Source organism: Schistocerca gregaria, chromosome X (assembly GCF_023897955.1).
Source record: "Schistocerca gregaria isolate iqSchGreg1 chromosome X, iqSchGreg1.2, whole genome shotgun sequence".
Lineage (NCBI taxonomy): Eukaryota > Metazoa > Arthropoda > Insecta > Orthoptera > Acrididae > Schistocerca > Schistocerca gregaria.
In genome coordinates, this window is record NC_064931.1 from 709,420,545 (window position 1) to 709,432,560 (window position 12,016).

The following is a 12,016-nucleotide window of genomic DNA, read 5'->3' on the forward strand; positions in this document are numbered from 1 at the left end:
TGACCGGATTGCCTCCAAACACGTCTCCGACGATTGTCTGGTTGAAGGCATATGCGATACTCATCGGTGAAGAGAACATAAAGCCAATCCTGAACGGTCCATTCCGCATGATTTTGGGCCCATCTGCACCGCGCTGCATGGTGTCGTGGTTGCGAAGATGGACCTCGCCATGGACATCGGGAGTGAAGTTGCGCATCATGCAGCCCACTGCGCACAGTTTGAGTCGTAACGCGACGTTCTGGGAATGCACGAAAAGCATTACTCAACATGGTGGCGTTGGTGTCAGGGTTCGTCCGAGCCATAATCCGTAGATAGCGGTCGTCCACTGCATTTGTAGCTCTTGGGCGGCATGAGCGAGGGATTTCATCGGCGTTTCTTGTCCCTCTGTATCTCCATCATGTCTGGACATGATCGCTTTGGTTCACTATGAGACGCCTGGACACTTCCCTTGTTGAGAGCCCTTCCTGGCACAAAGTAACAATGCGGACGCGATAGAACCGCGGTACTGACCGTCTAGGAATGGTTTAACTCTTGGAATGACGAACTGATCGGCTGTCGGACCACCTCCGTCTTATCGGTGCTGCCTATGCATGGCTGTTTACATCTTTTGGTGGGTTTAGTGATATCTGCAAACATTCAAAGGGACTGTGACTGTGATACAACATCCACAGTTCAACATGCACAGTTCTGTGAACTGGGGTGATACAAAACTTTTTTTGATATGTGTATGAAAGTGGACTCATCGTGGGCTTCCATTTTGCCAGCTGGTGGAATCGTGCAGTATCCAGATTTGTGGAGCGTTTGCATTTGACAGTGGCTCCCTGTTATGCTTCATAGGAAGGTGAGGGCAGACATGCTCGTTATCAAGATTTAGATCGACCACTTCTGACGACCACAAGGGGGATCGCGGAATTAATCACCGAGCAAATCGTAATCCATTCACATGAGCGCTTGTCATCCGAAAACAAGTAATGGACTGTCTACAACTTTCTGTGCTGTCCTGCACTACTGGTCAGAGACTAGCAACAGCCGGAGTGGAGAATTACTATACTGTATGGCGGTTACTTTAGCTCCAGAACCCAATCGGCAGAATTTGGAGTGATGTCGTGACTGGGAAGCCTGGAATGGTGAGGAATGGCGTCGCTTTATCATCAGTGATGAGTCGCTCTGCCTCATCGTCGTCGGGTACGGTGACAACCTGCCTCCTGTCAGCAGATTGATGTTCGTCCACGTTTAGCACGTGTATGAACAGCCTGCATGGTGTTGAGCTACTCTCATGCCCAGTAAGAACTCCAAATTTTTGTCAGATATAACATTTGTGGGTCCGTCGCTGACATCAACTCTGTCCCAGTGGCAGTGCTCAAGACATCAAACCCCAGTTACACAGTTGTGGGCCAGCTTATCTCAGGAGTGGTTGCAATGTCTTCATGACACCCATCTAACTGGATCAGTGCATGCATAACGAACGTTATGTGTATAATGAGGCTCATATTGTTAGGTTCATTATTCATTTGACTGTTTTGTAGTCATTGAAATAACATCACATACTCTGTCAACCCGTGAAGCTTCATATCGTCACCTCCACTCATTCTGAATACGTCACTGTTTTTGTCAGGCAGTGCATATGCGTGTGCCCTTTCATTTCGTGAGTGGTGTTGTCTAAAAGCCCGCGGGACGTCGACACGCCCGGGTACGTGATCTGTATATAGACAACGACTGCGTCGATCATTTCCACTTGCAGGTGAGAGAACCTGCTAGCCTTCTACCAGTGCGCGCCTGTCTGTCTGCCTGACAATTCGCCAGCCTCATCGTCTGCAATATTTCGTTCCAGCTACTTCTTCATATCTGCTATGCTCGCTGTCTACCTGTCAGGGGCTGCAACATTCACTTTTCAGCTGTGCGGACCACACTCGCAATCGCTTTTTTGTTCGTATGTCAGATGGCATTCGTCCAACAGACTGTAGCACATTTTTGTCAAATTTTTGAACAATTACCTGTGACAAACAGATAGGTAGCTTCATGAGGCGTATATTTCTGCTACCGGATTCCTTTCAATTTTCGCATTTAGTGACATCTGGGAGAATTATAATGGGCAGTCAAATAATAACGAGACACATGAAAAAAAGAAAAAAACACTGTTCATAATTTTAAAAGCAATGCCAATATCTGTTAGGATATTTACCGCACCGTATCAGAGCCTTCATGGCAAAATGTTTGCTGTTGCATATGGATCCATAGTTGTACTCAAGCATGCACCTCTTCTTCCGAAGCAAACAAAGGCCACTAATGTCTTTTTTCAGGAGTCTGAAAATACGAAAATCAATAGAGTTAGACCGGGCTTGTGTGGAGGATCTGTAAGGGCTTCCCAACGAAAATTATTCAGCATACTCTAAACAGCCTTGGCAACATCTGGGCCGGCTGAAAGTTTTGAATTGCTCTGTATTGAAACCTTAAATGTTCTGTGAGTTAACCTCTGGTGTCCCATGTATTTGTACAAGGAATATTATTTACTGTAATTCCACTGCAGTGATATAAGCTGAAGATAGGTTCTGCCTCATCCGAAATCGGTTATGCAGCGCGGGGGCTATGCAACTGTTTCTAGATGAACGTTGTGGTCTTCAGTTCGAAAACTGGTTCGAACCTGTATCCATTTGAACCTGCTTGCCACGTTCGCCTCTGAATTTCCCTTTGCAAATTTGACCCCCTCCTCCCCCCTAACGCCCCCCCCTTCCTCCCAACCACTTCCTAATGTTACGAAAAGTGACGATTCCTTTATTCTTTAGGCCTCAGTATATGCCCTATCTATCGATCCCTTCGATTAGTTTCTGTAGAATAAAAAGATAAAAACTTCGAAAAATATTCCGGAAGAAATGATGTTTCTCTTATAGGCCGTGAGAAACCCACTCCCAAAGGATTTGTTGATGTATTCGGGATACATCTTATACATATTTGTTTCTTTACAGAATGGACCTACCACTTTTACTGAATACGAGTGAGCTCCGATGTGCAGCATATCTGCCTGATTAATGTGCTGTTAACATCATTATTAGCTCCACTAAATTTACTACTTCATCCCCTGTCCGAAGCTCTCACTACATTTTCTGTTTTCAGTAGGCAGATGATATTTCTACAGCTTCCATATTTTTATCAGTCAATCAACCAAACAACGTTAGTGTATACACAATCTTCATTTCGATACCAGTTTGATCTGCTGGAACAATTTTGTTTATTAGTGGCAGAAGCCTATTTTTACAATACATACAATTGTAAACATACACAAAAACCATTCAGAAATACATCGTCCAAATTTGCACATCAGATGAAATTTGTCCATAATTGAGTACATCTAGGACAATATCGTTTGCAACATCAGTTGAGTAGGTAAATAGACAAAGCGCGCACTGTCACAGATGTTCCACAGTGGTTTATGGGTTCTCCAACCGACCTACTCCTCTTTGTGGCCGAATGGAAGACGTTCTCGCGATTCCATCCAATCTTGTTGCTCGGATTTCACACGAAAAAGTCTAGCTTCGTCTAGAGTGAGCTTAAGGTTCTGTTATTCGAAGCCCGATAGCCATGTTTGAACTTCAATGTCTTTACCCTTCAGTCGTTCATGATCGGTGGCAACTTCTCGACGAATATTAGGGAGTGCGATACCGGCAAGACAGTAAATCTTCAACAGGAATGAGTTTTAAGCAACTTGTAATTACCCTGCAAACTTAGTTCAGAACCTGACCTAAAGTTTTAACGTAAGACAAGATGTACCAAATACTGGAGGCATATTCCGCTGCAGCACAGGTACAAAGTAGTGATTGTTAGAACTTGTGGCTTAGCTATCCAATTTGTGCCTTTTAACTTACTCAAGATGTTTTACCAAGCGCTGGATTTCTGTTTGACGTTGGTACAGTGTTGTCTGAAGTTGAAGCAGCGGTCCAATGTTACCCCTGAATACTCATGCAGTGTTCAAAGCGGATAACGTTCCCAAACACATTAAATTGCGCAGAGTCCTTCTATATAAATAAGATGGAAAACACTCACCTTTCAGTTGGCCACTTCTGTTCTGATTGTACGTTGGTGTTGGTGATAAATGTGCTTTCAGTGCTCATTGTTGCATTTACCTGAAGACTGCTTTTTTATTGTGGTTGGGTGCTACTGCTACGTGACTTTGGTGGTAGGGATGCCGAGCATTTCAACACCTAGATGACAGAGGCTATAACCAGGTAATACAAAAGCCGTCTCCTACATGGGCAGGAACAGGAATACAAACAGTCCATCTTTTCTAAGATCCGTATATTCCGGAGACACACGCATACAAAACCAGCCGTAAGACAGCTGCACATCATCTACATCTACATGGATACTCTGCAAACCATGCTTAAGTGTTTGGCAGAGGGTTCACCGAACCACCTTCACACTGACTTTTCATAACTCCACTCTCGAACAGTGCGTGGAAAAAATTACTCCTACGTCTTTCCATGCGGGCTCTGGTTTCCCTTATTTTATTTTGATGATCGTTTCTCCCTAGATACGTCGGCTCCAACAAAACATTTTCGCATTCGGAGCAGAGCATTAGTGATTAAAATTTCATCCGCCCGCACTCAACACTTCGTGCGAGTAAAGAGCTAGTTGTATTTTACGAGAACGATGTTTCCTAAATTCGTCAATAGCCCATTCTCTTCGAAGTTATTCATAATGTTCCTAGACAACATACCTTCCAAAATTTATGCCTATTGCCTTTCTTGAATATTGGTGTGACCTGTGCAGGTTTCCAGTCATTGGATACGGGTCTTTCGTCGATAGAGAGGTCGTATATCATTGTTAAGTATCGACCTATTGCACCAGCATACTCTGAAAGGAACCTAACTGGTATACAGTCGGGACCAGAAGACTCTGTCATTAAGTGATATAAGTTGCTTCACAACTCCAAAGATACAGGGTGTTTCAAAAATGACCGGTATATTTGAAACGGCAATAAAAACTAAACGAGCAGCGATAGAAATACACCGTTTGTTGCAATATGCTTGGGATAACAGTACATTTTCAGGCGGACAAACTTTCGAAATTACAGTAGTTACAATTTTCAACAACTGATGGCGCTGCAAGTGATGTGAAAGATATAGAAGACAACGCAGTCTGTGGGTGCGCCATTCTCTACGTCGTCTTTCTGCTGTAAGCGTGTGCTGTTCACAACGTGCAAGTGTGCTGTGGACAACATGGTTTATTCCTTAGAACAGAGGATTTTTCTGGTGTTGGAATTCCACCGCCTAGAACACAGTGTTGTTGCAACAAGACGAAGTTTTCAATGGAGGTTTAATGTACCCAAAGGACCGAAAATCGATACAATGAAGGATCTGTTTGAAAAATTTCATCGGACTGGGAACGTGACGGATGAACGTGCTGGAAAGGTAGGGCGACCGCGTACGGCAACCACAGAGGGCAACGCGCAGCTAGTGCAGCAGGTGATCCAACAGCGGCCTCGGTTTTCCGTTCGCCGTGTTGCAGCTGCGGTCCAAATGACGCCAACGTCGACGTATCGTCTCATGCGCCAGAGTTTACACCTCTATCCATACAAAATTCAAACGCGCTACCATTGCTGCACGAGAGACATTCGCTAACGATATAGTGCACAGGATTGATGACGGCGATATGCATGTGGGCAGCATTTGGTTTACTGACGAAGCTTATTTTTACCTGGACGGCTTCGTCAATAAACAGAACTGGCGCATATGGGGAACCGAAAAGCCCCATGTTGCAGTCCCATCGTCCCTGCATCCTCAAAAAGTACTGGTCTGGGCCGCCATTTCTTCCAAAGGAATCATTGGCCCATTTTTCAGATCTGAAACGATTACTGCGTCACGCTATCTGGACATTCTTCGTGAATCTGTGGCGGTACAAATTGCCTTAGACGACACTGCGAACACCTCGTGGTTTATGCAAGGTGGTGCCCGGCCACATCGCACGGCCGACGTCTTTAATTACCTGAATGAATATTTCGATGATCATGTGATTCCCTTGGGCTATCCGAAACATACAGGAGGCGGCGTGGATTGGCCTCCCTATTCGCCAGACATGAACCCCTGTGACTTCTTTCTGTGGGGACACTTGAAAGACCAGGTGTACCGCCAGAACCCAGAAACAATTGAACAGATGAAGCAGTACATCTCATCTGCATGTGAAGCCATTCTGCCAGACACGTTGTCAAATGTTTCGGGTAATTTCATTCAGAGACTACGCCATATTATTGCTACGCATGGTGGATATGTGGAAAATATCGTACAATAGAGTTTCCCAGACCGCAGCGCCATCTTTTGTTGATAATTGTAACTACTGTAATTTCGAAAGTTTGTCTGCCTGAAAATGTACTGTTGTCCCAAGCATATTGCAATAAACGGTGTATTTCTATCACTGCTCGTTTAGTTTTTATTGCCGGTCATTTTTGAAACACCCTGTATCTACCAGCAAGTTACTATGTTTGCACCTGTTCTTGATCCGAATTCTGGAATACTTATTCCATCTTCATTGGTGAAGTAATTTCTGAAGGCTGTGTTTAGAAACTATGCTTTAGCAGCACTGTCATCGATAGAATTTCTATTTCTATTGTGCAGAGAAGGCACTGGATTGTGTCTTGCAGCTAAGTTACTTTACATATACGACCAGAATCTCTTTCGATTTTCTGTCAGGTTTCGAGGCAAAGTTTCGTTGTCTTTTGTTAATTTGTTTGGTACAAATCTCTCAATTGCTGTCGATACTATTTCTTTGAATTCAAATCGTATCTCGTCAATACTTACGTTGTTAGCTTGGAAGGATCAAATACTGTCTTTCAAGAAGGCGTCATACGAATCTTAATTTGATTTATTGAATATATATATTTTTGGTGGATTTAGGGGTTACGGTATTCACTCTCGCTCCGACATACCTGTGTTCCCTAGTTCCTGTGTCTATTTTGATGCTTGTTAGTAGCTCACGATTATTTGTTGCTACTGGCAGTGACGTCATAAGCGCGTGAATGCATGTTATATCGCTCTCTAAGTTTTCATATATTTTTGGGTTTCAGATATATATTTTAACGGTTTTTGTGATAATATTTACTATATAAGTGAGTTATTAGTGGTTTCTTCATTCACCTCTGCCTTTATTGTGTTGTGACCTGATATTTGGAGTGTTTCTTAGCGAGCAACTTAACCTCTTACCCGTGTTTACATTCTGCGCTGACCAGCAGGAGCTGTAGCGGCGCATCGAAAGCTAAGTACTAATTATTTGTTTGTGTATGGTAGTTTATTTACGAACTTTAGTAGTCTTCAACCGGTGTTCTTGGTGTTTACTGGTGAAATAATTTCAGAAGAAATTTTTGCGAACTGCTTTCAGTTTGCTTACTGTGTCATTAGACGTTTGATTTCCTTTCTGTGTTTGTATTTTGTTATATTCTCATTTATTGTTGATTAATACTGTGTATAATAGTAGTTACTTCCCTTGTAGAACAAGTTTCTGATTATTGTAGTCAGTTTTTAACATCTTCTTATTGTAGTAGCGGAACTTAGATAAAGTTGTTTTCTTGTTTCAATAGCTGAAAAATTTTACCATGAGTGAGTAGTGTGGGCTTTGCCGCAGGTTCGTGGGAAGTGGATTGCCGTGTGAGACTTGTTCGAAGTATTTTCACTGGGGGGGAATGCAGTGGAGAAGCCAGTGGGCATCCTGGTGAGATCCTCTCCTGGAACTGCAGGTTATGTAGCAAGAGTAAGTTGATAGAGGAGCAGGAGTGTAAGATCTGTGCTCTTCAGGTGCAGTTGAAAAACGCACAGGAGGAGGTAGATAGGATGAGGAGGGAGAAGGGGGTTGGGGAATGGGAGGTGGCTGTTGGCAATAGATCTGCGAGGAGCATGAGATTTTCAGATAATTTTTCCAATGGTGTTTGTAATAGATATGACCAATTGTCAGAGTCTAGTGGAGAGGAATCACTAGTAGCTGTAGATGTAGGAAGTATGCAGCAGTCCTCAGCAGTTACGGTGGCTAGGACAGTTGCAAAGTCTAAGAGAAAGAAAAAGGTTCTCTTGTTAGGTAGTTCTCATGGTAGAGGTGTAGGCCAGCAGTTGCAGGAAGTGTTGGTGAGTGAGTAACAGGTCACCAGCATTGTGAAGCCTAATGCAGGATTGGCTCAGGTGACTGTTAACATAGAGGGGTTACGTAGGGATTTTACTAAAGAGGATCAGGTAGTGATTGTGGGTGGGGTTGGTAATAGTATTGACAGGGATGGGGAGTATGACATAGATGGTGATCTGGAAAAGATAGCCACTCAGACTGGCAACGCGAATGTGCATTTCGTGGAACTGTTTCAGCGTCACGATCGGCCTCATCTTAATACAGCCGTCAAGCGTAATAACATGAGACTTGGGGGTCCGCTGATGACAGAAGGCATGAGTCACATTTCAGTGACGTCGGTGGAGTCTTTCAGCAGGACGGGTTTCACTAGACATGGCCTGCACCTCAACAAGTATGGAAAGGGGAGGTTGGCAAAGCTTTTGGGTGACAGCATAGGTGGGGGTGGTGGGATCACTCATGGGAAATTTCCGGTAGTTGTGGGTGTTAGAGCTGTACCTCCATTAGACTGAAGTCAGCTGATAGGTATTCCTGCTTAAGGAAAGTCTCTCTAACAAAGAAACCACTTTCGACAAAGCTTAGGTATGCGATTAATGACGGAATTAGTATATTTCATCAAAATATACAAGGTATTAGAGATAAAGTTAGTGAACTGCTTATAGGTGTTGACTCTGAAATTATTGGTATATCTGAAAACTTCTTAACTAAGGAGATAATTCAGAGGCTTCCTTTACCAGGATACAGGTTGGCTGGCAGCTTTTCTAGGAGCTCTTTGCAGTGTGGGGGAGTAGCCATGTATGTGAAAAACGCTATCCCATTTGAGTCAATTGATGTCTCAAAGTAATGCACTGAAAAGGTGTTTGAATATTGTGCAGGTGTGGTTAAATTTAGTGGAGCTACAATTCTTACTGTTGTTATTTATAGATCCCCAGACTCCGATTTCACAACATTTTTGCTAAAGCTAGAGGAGGTTCTTGGTTCATTTTATAAGAAATAAAAAAAGTTAGTTATATGTGGTGACTTCAATATTAATTGTATAAGTGATTGTGCAAGGAAAAGGATGCTGGTAGACCTCCTTAATTAATATAATCTTATGCAAACCGTATTCTTTCCAACGAGAGTGCAAGGGAACAGTAGAACAACCATAGACAATATTTTTGTTCATTCCTCATTACTAGAAGGGCATTCTGTTAGCAAAAAGGTGAATGGCCTTTCAGATCATGATGCAGAAATTTTAACTCTAAAAGATTTTTGTGCTGCAACACATGTTAAATATAGTTATCAACTTTTTAGGAAAGCTGATCCAGTTGCTGTAGAGACCATTGTAAAACTTATCAAGGAACAAGAGTGGCAAGATGTGTATAGTGCTGATACAGTAGACGATAAATATAATGCTTTCCTCAAGACTTTTCTCGTGCTCTTTGAAAGTTGCTTTCAGTTAGAACGTTCAAAACAGGATACTAGGACAAACATGCAGACTGGGTGGCTGACTAAAGCGATAAGAATATCTTATATGAAAACGTTAGAAACAGTCACAATCTAAATGCAGCAGCCCATTACAAACAGTATTGTACGGTGCTTACGAAAGTTATTAGGAAGGCAAAAAGTATGTGGTATGCAGATAGAATAGCTAAGTCTCAGGATAAAATTAAAACCATATGGTCAGTCGTAAAGGAAGTGGCTGGTCTGCAGAGACAGGTCGAGGATATAGAATCAGTGCGTAGTGGGAATGTCCGAGTCACTGATAAATCGCATATATGTACAGTATTTAATAATCACTTTCTGAATATAGCAGGTGAACTAAATAGAAACCTAGTCCCAACAGGGAATCATATAGCGCTCGCAGAAAAAAGTGTTCCTACACTGTTACCTGAAATGGTCATCCATAATACTAACAAGAGGGAGATTGAGTTAATAATTAAATCACTAAAGAACGAGATCTCTCATGGATATGACTGGGTATCTAGCAAAATACTGAAATATTGTTCTATGTATGTTAGCCCAGTACTTAGCCATATCTGTAACTTTTCCTTTACAATTGGTCAGTTTCCTGACCGATTAAAGTACTCGGTAGTGAAGCCACTTTATAAAAAGGGAGACAGGGATAATCTTAACAATTATAGACCTATTTCTATGCCATCGGTGTTTGATAAAGTTATTGAGAGGGTTGTATATACAAGATTATTGGAGCATTTAAATTCACGTAATTTGCTGTCAGATGTACAGTTTGGTTTTAGAAATGGCTTAACAACTGAAAATGCTATATTCTCTTTTCTCTGTGAGGTTTTGGACGGATTAAATAAAAGGTTGCGAGAGTTAGGTGCTTTCTTTGATTTAACGAAGGCTTTTGACTGTGTTGACCACAAAATATTACTGCAGAAGTTGGACCATTATGGTGTAAGGGGAGTAGCTTACAATTGGTTCGCCTCTTACTTTAAGAACAGAAAGCAGAAGGTAATTCTCTGCAATATTAAGAGTGGTAGTGATGTTCAGTCCCAATCGGGCACTGTTAAGTGGGTCGTTCCCCAAGGGTCGTTGCTGGGGCCACTGCTGTTTCTTATTTAAATGAATGATATGCCTTCTGGTGTTACAGGTGATTCAAAAATATTTCTGTTTGCTGATGACACCAGCCTGATAGTGAAGGATATTGTGTGTAATATTGAAACAGTATCAAATAATGCAGTTCATGAAATAGGTTCGTGGCTTGTGGAAAATAATTTGATGCTAAATCACAGTAAGACTCAGTTTTTACAGTTTGTAACTCACAATTCAACAAGAACTGATATTTTTATCAGACAGAATGGGCATATTATAAGCGAGACGGAACAGTTCTAAAGTTCCTAGGCGTTCGGATAGATAGTAAGCTGTTGTGGAAAGCCCATGTTCAGGATCTTGTTCACAAACTAAATGCTGCTTTATTTACCATTAGAAGAGTATCTTCAACACGAAAAGTAGTCTACTTCGCATATTTTCATACGTTTATGACATATGGTATTATTTTTTGGGGTAATTCTTCTGATTCAAACAGGGTATTTTTGGCTCAAAAACGGGCTGCTCGAGTTATGTGTGGGGTAAGTTCGAAAACCTCTTGTCGGCCCCTTTTCTATAGTCTGAGAATTTTGACATTGCCCTCGCAGTATATATTTTCTTTAATGTCGTTTGTTGTTAGCAATATTAGCTTATTCCCAAGAGTTAGCAGCTTTCACTCAGTTAATACTAGGCAGAATCCAAATCTGCATGTGGAATGCACTTCCTTGACTCTTGTACAGAAAGGAGTGCAGTATTCTGCTGCATCCATTTTCAATAAGCTACCACAAGAACTTAGCAGTAGCCCAAACTCTTTTAAGTCTAAACTGAAGAGTTTCCTCATGGCTCACTCCTATTCTGTCGAGGAGCTCCTGGAAGAGCTTAAAAATTAAGCAAATTCCAGTGTTACATTGTTGATTTTCTTTATTTAAACTTAAGATTTGTTGCCTGAATATGTTTCTTATATTTCATTTTATCTGTTTCTACAATCGTGTTATAATTTCATGTATTGACTAGTTCCATGACCATGGAGACTTCTCCTTAATGTGGTCCCACAGAACAATAATTAATAAATAAAAATAAAAATAAATCAAAGGTCAAGTGAGCTTTCGCAACCGTTTACGATTCTGGTGGCCTTATGAACTAATTGCTCAAAACAATTTTCACAGAATGCGTTTGACACAATTTCCGATGATGATTTATTCGCACCTCCGGATTTAAACATGTATTTTCACCTGCATATCAAGGGTAAAACTGAAGTCACCACCGACTACGACTGTGTGAGTTGGGTACGTATTTGAAATTAGATTCTAGTTTTCTTTGAACTTTTCAGCAATTGCACCATCTGAGTTGGGATATCAATAAAAGAATCTAGCTATTATTTTATTCCGATTGC